Source organism: Papaver somniferum, chromosome 4 (genome assembly GCF_003573695.1).
Source record: "Papaver somniferum cultivar HN1 chromosome 4, ASM357369v1, whole genome shotgun sequence".
Lineage (NCBI taxonomy): Eukaryota > Viridiplantae > Streptophyta > Magnoliopsida > Ranunculales > Papaveraceae > Papaver > Papaver somniferum.
The window spans coordinates 34,441,973-34,455,848 of NC_039361.1; the positions used below are offsets into that span (position 1 = coordinate 34,441,973).

The window sequence follows — 13,876 nt, forward strand, 5'->3', positions numbered from 1 at the left end:
GAAACAATTAATGAACTAAGACAACACCAATAGACTGCCGTAAGTGTTGAAAGTAGCAGTGTCTAATGGTTTGGTGAGAATATCAGCCAATTATTGTTCGCAAGGCACAAATTCCATATTTATGATACCATTTTCATAGAGATCTCGAATAAAATGGCACCTTATATCAATGTGCTTTGTTCTTGAGTACTTAACGGGATTCTCAGTGATTCGAATCGCACCAAAGTTATCACAAAAGATCTTCATTATTCCATTATCAATTCCATAATCAGCTAGCATTTGTTTCATCCAAAGAAGTTGAGTGCAACATGAGCCAGCTGCAATATATTCTGCTTCACATGTAGACAGGGATTGTGAATTCTGTTTCTTGCTATGCCAAGCCACAAGATTCAGTCCTACATAGTAGAAACCCTCTGATGTACTTTTTCTGTTTTCTACACATGCTGCCCAATCAACATCTGAATAAGCAGAAAGGTCAGTGTTAGTATCAAAAGTGTAAGATAGACCATACCCGACAGTGTGATTGACATATCGTATGATCCTCTTTGCAGCTGCAAGATGAGATTCCTTTGGATTAGCCTGAAATCTAGCACAACAACCAACACTAAAAGAAATATCAGGTCTAGTGGCTGTAAGATATAAAAGGCTACCAATAATAGATCGATACAATTTTTGATCTACTTTTACTCCTTTCTCATCTCTGTGTAGTTTACCAGTAGTGGGCGTAGGTGTCAGTTTCGGACTTGACTTATCTACACCGAATCTTGTAACAAGATCCCTTGCATATTTTTCTTGAGATAAGTAGATTCCATCCTTATGTTGTTGAATCTGTAATCCTAAAATGAACTTTAACTCACCAACATTGCTCATTTCAAACTCTTTAGCAAGTGAAACTTGAAAATCCTTTGCAAGCTTCTCTGAAGTTGAACCATAGATGATATCATCTACATAGACTTGAGCAATGACAATATTTTTCCCACTCCATCTGGTAAACAAATTTTTATCAGCTCCACCTCTTGAAAAACCTTTTCTAATAAGAGAAGTGGTAAGTTTTTCAAACCAGGCTCTAGGTGCTTGTTTTAACCCATATAATGCCTTTTTGAGCTTAAGAACATGATCTGGGAAATCAAGGTTTTCAAATCCTTTAGGTTGAGCAACATAGACTTCTTCCTTTAGAATTCCGTTTAGGAACGCGGATTTTATATCCATTTGGAAAAGTTTAACCTTGAGATAACAAGCATGAGCTAATAAAAGTCTAATGGACTCAAGGAGTGCCACAGGAGCAAAGGTTTCGTCAAAGTCGATACCTTCAATTTGTGAATATCCTTGAGCGACAAGTCTGGCTTTATTTCTGATAATTGTTCCAAATTCATCAGACTTGTTCTTGAATATCCATTTTGTTCCAATAATATTGACATTGGAGGGAAAAGGTACGAGTTCCCATATGTCTTGTCTTATAAATTGATTTAACTCTTCATGCATTGCATTCACCCAAAAGGGATCATTCAGAGCTTCATCAATATTTTTCGGTTCTACTTGTGACAGATAACAACCAAAATTACACATGTTTTGAAGTTGCCCTCTAGTCTTAGCTGTAGAAGCTCTTTCTCCAATAATACTGTTGGGATCATGATTCCTTTGAACCCAGAGGTGTCGTGGAGGGACACGTTATTAATGATTTTCGTGGTTGTAGTAATGAGGTTCAAACTCTCGGACTTGTGAAGGATAATTTTTTTTAGACTTAATAAATAATTATACAAAATATTACAATTTGGGTGAGAGGTAACCAAGACACTAGATTCCACTACTGCGCAAAATTATGATAAATATTTCAAAACTCTATTCAATTCTTAAGTCCTCTTTTATCTTTAATTCACTATCAATCATACAAATTCTCAAAAATTATTTGTAAACCTTAAGCATAGATTATCAAGAGATTAAACCAAGCATAACCTATCAAACTGAATAACAAATAATTAAGACAATCATTCAAACAATTTAAAACTCCGCAAAAGCAGCGATTAGGTGAATTATATAATTAAATGAAATAGTTACCCATTTATGTTGCGTGAATAGCTTCCTCCATTGCCTTGGTTACGAGGGAATTAGCTCATCATAGTATAAATGCTCTCAAAATAATTATTTATTGCTCAAAAAGTGGTTTACAAATGATGAGAAGAAGAGAAAATGGTGTAAACTGTAATCTGCGACGCACAAAAAGCGTCTCAGAATGAACGATAAATGACAAGTGCTGCTACTGTTTAGACTGTGCTGCGACCCACGCTTGCGAGTCGTTTCACTGTTGATAAACGACTGCTTCTGATAGTCCGTTCTTCATGTTCTTCATCTTCATCAATGGCAGCAACAACAGCAGAGAGAAATCATGGTTCTCGATTCTGCAGCGTTCCTTCTCTCCTCCCAACTCTCGACAACCTCTCTACTAAACCCAAGGGGTCCTTTTATACCCAACAAACCTTCAAAATATCCTTGATTTAATCCCGAATATCTTCCAATATTCTTCACAGCCATATTCGATGTTTCTTTCCCTGTGGACTCTGTTCACGCATTAATGGCAGATATTTCGTTTTTTCAATCTTCTAGGATTCGATATAGGTACCATATATTCCCTCTTTACTCGAGTATCTTCCACAAACCCAACAGAGAACTCGATATTCTCTCTCTGTTTCCAAAAATATTGCTATCCCCTGTTTGGACTTTGATCTTCTCTCCCGGTCATTTCAGCCCAACTTGATCGCTAAAATCATTTGCATTCGGCCTGTTTAGCCTTAACAGGCATAACCCAATAATTTCCAGCGATTGAATCTCGCTAGAATTCCTCCAACAATCCGACCAAACTTCAACAGTGTCTGCATGTTTTCTTCCCGCCAAATTCATTTTTTTTTGAATCGTGAATATGGTGTCCCCTTAGCAAACAGTGGTGTCCCCTTAGCAATTTGGGTGGAAATAGTAATTTTTGGGGCTGAAACAGTAATTTTCTGGGGTTCCTCCGGGACATTTCTGGGGTTCTTCCGGTGCATTTCTGGGGTGCCTACGATACATTTCTCCGGGGTGTAAAACACTGCTTTTTGAGCCCATTTCGCCGCAAGGGCTTATTTATCTAAAAATTCCTACAAAGACATAAAAGAACACAATAAATACAAAATTGAGCACTAACAATACATACAACAGAGACATATTAGACACATAAATGCGTCTATCAACACCCCCAAACTTATTATTTGCTAGTCCTCGAGCAAAATTTATTCTTGAAAAGTGACCGAGTTAATCTCGGGTGGGTTTATCAAAGGTGTACCCACAAAAAACCAATACTCCAGACCCTAGCTATCTACGCAGAACCTTGGAAAGCACTAAAGAACATCCTTGGTTGGCATACAATTATTGACTCTAAGAGGAAGAACCCTGATGCAAAATTCCAATTGCTGTATACGAGTTTGCACTCAAGCATACTAAAATTCATATAAGTGACAGAGCTCTACTAACATAGTTTCACGATGGACATCATACTCGGAGTCAGACTAATCACATGAAAAGATTAAGAAGATGGAAAAATAAAAATGTAGATGGTTGAAAAGCGAACGGTGTTTCCCATATCTGTCTGAAGGCCTCTGCCAAGATGAACCTAACCTAAATGACTGAGATACCGGTCTGACTAATATTAACACACTGGCATATACAAGGGAACCAGTGGTTAATAACTTAAATCTAGATCAACAAACTGGCAAATACAAGGGAACCAACAGTTGACTACACATAACAATAACCATTTTTTTTTAACTTATCGGCATGAATAGATCTTTTGGATCCAAGCGCATGCTTCTTGTCAGCAGATTACACGATAGTTCCCACGGGTCCTGCATTCCACGCTTGCTTAGGCGACGGAAACAGGGAGAACACACGCATATTGCTATCCAAGTGTTAATACTTATTCCGATTGGTCTAACTGGTCTGGTCTAAATTTTTTTTTTTTTTTTTTTTTTTTTGGAAAAGGTAACTCAGTCACTCTATTTCACCCTAGCAAAGGTAACAACTTGAATCGTGTTCCCCACCAAATCACTTGAAACAAAAGAAAACTAAAAATATAAAGTGAAAAGGACTCGACAAGATATGGCGAAATTATCATGTTATTTCTAACACCTGAGCTCTGTGCTTTTATGAATAGACTCTATAAATGTTTCCATCTAGTCAGATTGGTTCCTCAACTCCTAAAACAAAAATGTTTCCATCCACTTAGATTGGTTAGTGCTATCCTTAATAGGCGTAAATTTCTAGGCTCTGGAATTTATTTATTGCAACTAAAAAGTTTCTCCCATACCCCAAACTTAAAATTAACATTGTCCTCAATGTTCTAAAGATGACATTAAAAGCATGAACAAGGAGAGACAGTTACCATTTGAAGCAAAAGAGTGAAGGAAGGATATTACCGGGTTGCATGAGATTGGGTTACCTCCCAAGAAGTGCTAAGTTTAAAGTCTTCAGCCAGACATCGGAAGGAATTAGTCACCTCATAGAATCATATAGAAGTAGTCGGAATAACTGTGGGTCATCTGGATCAAAAATTATTACCCACAAGAAGAGGAAACTGCAACAGACCAAAAAGATGCCAAACATACCCTTGTTTAAGACAACTACATCTAGTTGTGGCTCATGTTCAGGTTCTATAACTGGGTATAGATAACAGGTTTTCATCGGTTGGATTTCCTCAAATCTAAGATCCGGTTCAGGTATTAGAGTCTGGAAAAACTCAACTAAGAACTTATAAGCACATAACAACAACCTGAATAACTGGGGATCCTCTAAGTCAATCAGATTTGACTCACACAACTGATCACAATGAAAGAGGTGGTCTTCCTGAAGAAAATGTGTCAACCCTAATATCCTAAAGTGATTAGGTTTAGTCTCAAAACTTAATAACCGACACATCTTAAAATCAAAAGTTCCCACAATTGGTTGAAAAGTTTTTGGTGGGAAAACAAAGTCAATCTTGGTATCATAGCCTGGGTTAACCACATCAACCAGAGGATGGGTTTCTAACAACTGAGCTTCTTTCTGGACATCATTAGGTTCAGAAAAACGTGTATGAAGATAATCTTGTAAGATGGTTGAGGCACAAATGTCAAGTCCTACAGGAGGGTACTTACTAAGAGTTAAAACACACGGAGAATGATAATCACCCCCAAACTTAGAGTTTTCTGTGTCTCTAGAAAGATTAGTCACAACTTCCCTAATTTCTAGGTCATCAGATTCCTGGAAATGGTCAATAGATTCTTCTAAGTTGGGTTCATCCTCACTCATTTCTACGAGTTTATCATCTTCTAAGACTAGTGTTTCTAAATCGCTAGATTCTAAAACAGTATTCTCAGGGTAAACTCTTTCCTCTAAACCATCATCACAATCATATAAAGGATTATCAGCGAAAGGCTCATAAACTAAGGTTTTAATCATAGTTACCTCCTCCGATTCACTAATAGGCACATCAAATAATGGATTATCCAACATACTGCAGGCTAAATGATATTGAACTACATCGTCTAAAACGGTGGTATCTCTAGTTAAATCCTCGTCCTTTTGAATAGGTGAATAATTATTAAAATTATTTGGATTTTTATTAGAAACAACACTATCATTATAAAGCTCAATCGGAGTAACAAATTCCTGATCACTATGCCTACATATTTCATGTTCTTCATCAATACTATCCTCATCATAATCATCACTATAATAACATGAAAAAGATCGAACCTTATCAAAACAAGTAGTGTTACCAATTCTAACCTCGTCCTCTAAATTAGGCAAACAACTATCCTCATTTTCAAGGGTACTATTGGAAACACTATATTGGAAATTAAGACTACCTTGAGCAGTTCTGTTCTGGGCCTCTAATAAAATCTTTTGAATCGACTCACATGGCTTCCTTATGGTATTGTGTATAAAAGGTTCACTCATGGGTGCATTTTGTTTATTCATTTCTAACACAAACCTATTTGTATTCTCAGTTAATTGTTTGAGAGACTCTTCTAGAGGAAGAACAGGTTTAGAAGGATCATAATAGGGACTAGTTTTCAATAGTTTGATTGTCTCCTCTAGAGACGAAGAACTAGTACTATAATCTTCTTGCTCGTAAGACTGATGCATGTGTGGATAGTAATTGGGCTCACCAGGGTATGACCCATATCCTTCCAAAGGATGGCGTTCCCAACCACTATTCCCAACATGGTCATAAAAAGGATGATGTCCATAATCAAATTCAGGTCGATATTCATTGTATTGGCTTCTATCATACCAGCTCGACATTCTTAATTGCAAGGGAATTCTACACAACCACAAACAAGGCTGACTCGACTCCACCAAAACAAACCTAAAGATTTCTAGCAAACAAAAAGCATGATGGCTCCACTTAGATTGTTTCTAGACCAGCTTCTATCTTTCGAAAGGGAATTCGTTGCAATTTGAGCAAACCCCTCTGGAATCAATCCGAGTCAAAGTAAGTTGAATTGAGGCGAGGGAAGCTCAGTGGAGCTTTGATACCCAAGGCCTCACCGCTATCACAAGGCGGCGCAGTCACGCATTCAACTCACAGAAACCATCATGAACTTTGGAGTGTGCTTAAAGAGCAACCAATATTTTTCGAACGAGTTTCCTATTAAGCTCGTTACCCTATCGGTCTCGTTCTATTCCAAATTTTAAGCTTGGGTTCGCGTTAGGTTTCATTTTCCTAAGGCGGGCAAGAAGGTAACGGTGATGAAATCCGAACTCTTATCTTGTTTAGGCCAGGCCTTGCCCTTTACTAGGAAAATAAAGACAGTCCGGTTCGTCCTCAAACAATTATCACCTTAAGGCAGACAGTAACCCGCTTGCAGGAGATTCGCGGGTGTTTCGATTGGACTTACCTCCCGTACCATACGGGCGATGAACCGTTGTCGTCGACTCGGGCCACGACTCCTATGCCGTGTGCGAACCCGAGGGGCCGAGACGATATAGTAATCGTCGTCCTTCCCTGCACACAGTTTATATAATATTTTTTTTTTTAATAATACCCTTCCGTAGGGTTAAAAAAATAAAGTCCAATTGTTTAAAGCCAAAATTCCAAAATAAATAAAAAAAAAAATTACAGTTTTCCTCACACACTCTAAAAAAAAATAAAATTAAAAATAAAATCCTAAAATTGTCCTTTTTTTTTCTTCTCTTTTCGCTTTTCGCTTTAAGCTTTTTCCTCTCCAAGTCCTTAGTTTTCACTTTGAACCTGCAAAATAAAGACAAAAAGAAACGTAAAAAGGAACAAACAATTCTAAAAAAAATAATAAACCTAATAAAAAAAATCAATCTATATACAAGTCCGCGTACGCGGCGCCATTTTTGATTAATGATTTTCGTGGTTGTAGTAATGAGGTTCAAACTCCCGGACTTGTGAAGGATAATTTTTTTTTAGACTTAATAAATAATTATACAAAATATTACCAATTTGGGCGAGAGGTAACCAAGACACTAGATTCCACTACTACGCAGAATTATGATAAATATTTCAAAACTCTATTCAATTCTTAAGTCCTCTTTTATCTTTAATTCACTATCAATCATACAAATTCTCAAACATTATTTGTAAACCTTAAGCATAGATTATCAAGAGATTAAACCAAGCATAACCTATCAAACTGAATAACAAATAATTAAGACAATCATTCAAACAATTTAAAACTCCGCAAAAGCAGCGATTAGGTGAATTATATAATTAAATGAAATAGTTACCCATTTATGTTGCGTGAATAGCTTCCTCCATTGCCTTGGTTACGAGGGAATTAGCTCATCATAGTATAAATGCTCTCAAAATAATTATTTATTGCTCAAAAAGTGGTTTACAAATGATGAGAAGAAGAGAAAATGGTGTAAACTGTAATCTGCGACGCACAAAAAGCGTCTCAGAATGAACGATAAATGACAAGTGCTGCTACTGTTTAGACTGTGCTGCGACCCACGCTTGCGAGTCGTTTCACTGTTGATAAACGACTGCTTCTGATAGTCCGTTCTTCATGTTCTTCATCTTCATCAATGGCAGCAACAACAGCAGAGAGAAATCATGGTTCTCGATTCTGCAGCGTTCCTTCTCTCCTCCCAACTCTCGACAGCCTCTCTACTAAACCCAAGGGGTCCTTTTATACCCAACAAACCTTCAAAATATCCTTGATTTAATCCCGAATATCTTCCAATATTCTTCACAGCCATATTCGATGTTTCTTTCCCTGTGGACTCTGTTCACGCATTAATGGCAGATATTTCGTTTTTTCAATCTTCTAGGATTCGATATAGGTACCATATATTCCCTCTTTACTCGAGTATCTTCCACAAACCCAACAGAGAACTCGATATTCTCTCTCTGTTTCCAAAAATATTGCTATCCCCTGTTTGGACTTTGATCTTCTCTCCCGGTCATTTCAGCCCAACTTGATCGCTAAAATCATTTGCATTCGGCCTGTTTAGCCTTAACAGGCATAACCCAATAATTTCCAGCGATTGAATCTCGCTAGAATTCCTCCAACAATCCGACCAAACTTCAACAGTGTCTGCATGTTTTCTTCCCGCCAAATTCATTTTTTTTGAATCGTGAATATGGTGTCCCCTTAGCAAACAGTGGTGTCCCCTTAGCAATTTGGGTGGAAATAGTAATTTTTGGGGCTGAAACAGTAATTTTCTGGGGTTCCTCCGGGACATTTCTGGGGTGCCTACGATACATTTCTCCGGGGTGTAAAACACTGCTTTTTGAGCCCATTTCGCCGCAAGGGCTTATTTATCTAAAAATTCCTACAAAGACATAAAAGAACACAATAAATACAAAATTGAGCACTAACAATACATACAATAGAGACATATTAGACACATAAATGCGTCTATCAACACGCTCTTGTTCGTCAAGAGTAGCTTGATCAGTGCTCTTCTCCTAGTCACTAGAAATATCAGGATCAACAACAGTTGGGATAACTTCAACTGATTCTGGTATTTCTTTGACTTTCTCAATTGTCTCGGTTGGAGGCAGTTCACCAGGAGGATTATCATGTTGAAAATAACTAATATCATCGATGATGACATTAGCAGATTCCATCATGACTTGAGTTCTGAGATTAAACACTCGAAAACCACGGATATCAGAAGCATAGCCAAGAAAGATACCTTCATCACTTTTGGTATCGAATTTCCCTCTATGTTCTCGATCTTTAAGAATGTAGCATTTACTTCCAAACACTCTAGTATTTGATAAAGATAGTTTAGTTCGTACTTGAAGTGAGATAGTTTTATTTATTTTTTTGTGCCATGTTGGTACGTAGTCTGCTTAAATACGTTAGTCATGCTAAACCTTTTTGTTTTATTTTCTGTTTGACAGTCTACGGTGGTTGCTGAAGCAAGAAGTCTCAAAAATTATTAAATCCATAAATAGGCAGCTTCGTGAAAAATATGTCAAGACAAAGGTAGGAATAAAACTAATAATAGACGTTATTGTGTTGTCAAACCATTTCCTTTCCGTATCTTATCCTTTTCTTTTTTTTCTTTCTTATACAGGTTGGTGCATTTTCTGTTCTGAGACCTTGCTTTTCATGTTAACAGCGACTCATATTTGCATATGACGGCTCTTGCATTGGTCATGTGTTCTACGTTGATGACAGATAGAAAGTCCAGTCCCAATGTTGGTTTGACTGTTAGGAACAAAGTTCTTCCACAAGCTCTAACTTTAATCAGGAGTTCATTGTTGCAGGGGCATGCCTTGCAGGTAGTTCCCTTAACTTTATGATGTTACTTTATCCTGCATTTGTTGATCGCTTCATGAAACACTTTCCTTCTGTTGTGCAAGCCCTGCAAAGTACTTTTGCTGGCTTGGTCCATTCAGCAAACACAAGCTTTGATGCTTTACTAGAATCTCTTCTTTCAAGTGCCAAGCCATCTCCACAGTCTGGTGGGCTTGCAAAACAGGCTCTTTATTCAGTAGCTCAGTGTGTTGCTATCCTCTACCTTGCAGCTGGTGACCAGAAATGTGGATCTACAGTAGAAATGCTTACAAAAAGATTAAAAGATGATTGCAGTACCAATTCTGTAAGATTTTCATTGCCTGCTAAATGTTAAGTGTTGTCATTTTCCTTTCATGGATAAGTTCCCTGATTTTTATGTTTAGAAGCCAAGTTCTGAGTTAGACCTTGGAACACAAATTAGTATACTCATACAAAGTACCTTTATAATAGCTCATAAATGTACCTTGTGTAATAGCTTTTTCAGTATACAACTTACCAGTTTTATCTTAAAGTAATTGTTCATGTTCTTATTATGTCTGGGTGAAATTGGAAGAAGAAAAGATCTAAGCTCGCATGCTGGCATAGAGAATATCGTTATTGAGTCTTTTAAATCAGTTCAGTACAATAATCTTATCCATAATTAACTAGTTAAATCAGTTCAGTACAATAATCTTTTTCTTGTACTAGTTTCTATGCCTATACTTCAATCGAATCTTTTTCTTTTCTGTAGGCCAGTGAATGTGTTAAGAAAAAGTATGACCAGAAATGCAGTTAACTAGTTAATTATCGGTGCCTTTCCTTGCAGCAATAACTTCATTACTGCTCAAGTTTATTGGGTGTGTCATCTCTTTTAGTTTTTGCTTACTTCCAACATCTAAGTATACATTTTTTGTGTTCGCACGTTATTTGAATGATGCATTTTTTGATCGAAAGGTTGGAGAATAAAGCAGTGCGAAGTTTTGTAAGTTTCTATGTATGAAGTTAATACGTTTCTATGTATTCCCTTAGAAATTTAGAACAGTTAACAAAAAAATTGGTACTTAGAAGAATTTGTGTACTTAACAAAAAAAAATTGTACTTAGACGAATTTGTGTTCTTTCTTTGACATGAATTGGTTGAATGCGATGCGAATTGATTGTTGAATGTGATATGAATTGATTGTTGAATGTGGATGATGGATGACATGAAAGGTGATGCAAGGTAATAGAAATTTCGGCTTATTTCCGGCAGAAAATGAATATTGACCAGGTCAAGGTTGACTGGCAGTAATTTTTTTGCTGTTACAAAAAAGTTCGTAACGGCTGCAAGCTGTTACAACCTGCCACGTAGTAACGACTGCAAGCTGTTACAATGTGCCACGTAGTAACGACTTGAGAATGTTACGACTGCGTTGTTACAAAAAAAATTCGTAACGGCCGAAGCTGTTACCACGTGGCATATTAGTAACGGCTCACAGCTGTTACGAGAGCCGTTACAAACAAAATTCGTAACGGCAACAAAGCCGTTACAAAAAAATGTAACACACTTTTGCAACAGGCAACAGCCGTTACAACCCCTTTTTGTAACGGGTCATTTCTGTTTCTAATCCCAAAATTTGGTGTAGTGTTTATATACTTTTCTATAAGATTGAGTCTGACTGTGTAGTTGATTCTCTTGAAAGTATATTGGAGTAAGTCCTCTCAGATTGCCGAACGAAATACTGGGTGTGGTTGTTGTACCTCTGCTTTTTCACTTTTGATTATGGATTTTTAACTGTTAGTTCAAAAAAGTAACTTTACTAACTTTGGTAAGTCCATATATGATTATTGTGGATGTAGTTATTATAGATGTAACGTTGATTGGCTAACAGACATTCCTGTCAGTGCTTGGATTTTGTTGTTGATCGTTTTACAAACATGCCTCTAATAAACAACCTCTTATTTTATAAGAGTAAGATAAGTTTATAATAATTATTATTTTCGATTATGGTTCTATAAATATTTAAAATTATTTTTATGTTTTATAAATAATAAATATTAAAAAAAATCTAATAATGTATTGCCGATAAAAATAGATATAATCTTTTGTGTAGGTGTATAAAACCCAGCTGATACGATATTGATACAAAATATTTACTACCTTCAAGATAAATCATCTTTTGAGCCACTAGAATGTTATCTATAATCTGTCTACTACAGATAAAAACAAATTAGAAAGGTGACACAATTTTTCTCAAAAATAGGTTTAAACACCATTAGCTATTAATTTAAAATGAATTCGTGACTAAATCACAAAGATTAATAGTTCGAAACTCAAAAGTCAATGTTGGAGAACTATCTTTTGTGATTAGGAAAATAAGAAAGAAACATACAAAATCATTTTATATTTAGGGTATGTTTATAAGGAGTGCCCTAGTCGTGGGTAGATTACTAAATAATCCTTAATTATTTTAAATTACTTAAATACTATTTACCTAAATTTAAAACGTAAACCTAAACTAATCATGATCGAAAATCATTTTTTATTTATAACCTAAACTAATTATTATCAAACCGTTTTGATTTTATTTCTCATCCGCAATTGTGATTCATAAGTCTTTGATCATTGATTAAAACCACAAGTATAAAATGAGTCATGTGGAGAGTTTCACAAGAGATTTAAATATGCATGTTAGAACTCATATCATTGTTTATTTTTTTAATGTTTCAGAAGAACAATTCGTCTGGTATTGAAATTTCACGTTTCAGTCGAAGCCAGTTTATAATGAAGAAGACCTTTAGGTTCTGCTGATTATCCGATATATTAGTTTCAGCCGAACCTTATTTATTTCAGATAAAATCCATGTTCGGCTAGTTCGAAAAGCTAGATTACTAGACAAACCTATACAAATATCTCATCAAGGCAAGGTTCGTCTGATATGATATCTAAACTGCAATCTGAACCTTTATCTTGTAAGGTTCCCTCGTATTGGAAATGCAGTTGTATAGCCGAACCTATAGCTTTTGTTTTTACACAACCAAGTTCGATTGTATCATAATAAGCCGAACATGACTCTATAAGTCGCAACTTATAAAAAACCAAACTACAAATTACAAGTTCAGCCAACAACAGTTGCCGTTCGAATAAGCCAAACGTCAAATAATTTTTTCATACACTTAGGTTCGCCTTTAGAAAAATCAACCGAACGGTTCTTACCAACAAGATTCGACTAGTAATTTTATAGCCGAACCCAGCACTGAACATCCAAAAAAGTTTGTAAATTAAAATTCTATTTAGATAAGAATTCAACCTAAGTGGAAATTAAACATTTTTACAAAGTATACATGTGAATTTGATTTGAATTACACATTTTGGTCACTTCTATTCACTAAAATCTCAAAACCCAGGTTTTTTTATTCACTTATTCTTTTTCCTCTCAAAAGCCCTAACTCTCTCACACAAATACGATTTCTCTACCAATTTACCACTAATAACTTAATTTTAATCAATCATTAACATTGCTAATTAGTCATTGACATTAAGATCTAATCAGAATCATTAACACCAAGTAAGTAAGGGCATAATTATACCATTATAAAAAACAGGTGGACACAGACTGATGGTTTTTTTTACCTAGTGACCCTATTTTGGCACCATAAGTATGCCTCAAAACATTTGCGCATGCCTCAAAACAGGATTCATAAGAATAAATGTCAAGTTCATTTCAACCACTTTAGGCTCAACAGTAGCCCAGTTTTTTGGAAACAGATAGCTGGAAACCTGTCTGGAGCAGGAAAACTATTAGGAGCCATACCAAAAACAACACATTTTATTTCAACTATAATAGTGTTGGATTAACTTCAACATAGAAGTCACTAACAAGCTGGTTAGGACAAGATTAGGAAATTGATGTAATCCTAAGGGAATTAGAAGTCATCTAGTTCTAAGAAAAGGAAAGACATGTAATAAGGTAATAGGACTAGGAAAAGGAATTCATAGTTCTATATATATATGATCACCAAAGTTGTGGTTGATCATATGAGCAAGATTAGAGCTTGTGTTTAGTTTTGAGAGATTTTCTAAACATCAATAAAGAGAGTTGTCTTTATATAAGCTAACTTTCATCT

General features: G+C 35.9%; 1 long non-coding RNA gene across 1 annotated transcript; it reads right to left on the minus strand.

Annotated features, from left to right (window-relative positions):
• Nucleotides 1-5: 5 nt before the first annotated feature.
• On the minus strand, nucleotides 6-9,451 carry LOC113274765. The gene is made up of 3 exons (XR_003323201.1): nucleotides 9,390-9,451; nucleotides 5,156-5,158; nucleotides 6-15 (listed from the first exon to the last, which is right to left on the minus strand). It is a non-coding gene; the product is annotated as an uncharacterized LOC113274765 (long non-coding RNA).
• Nucleotides 9,452-13,876: the final 4,425 nt, after the last annotated feature.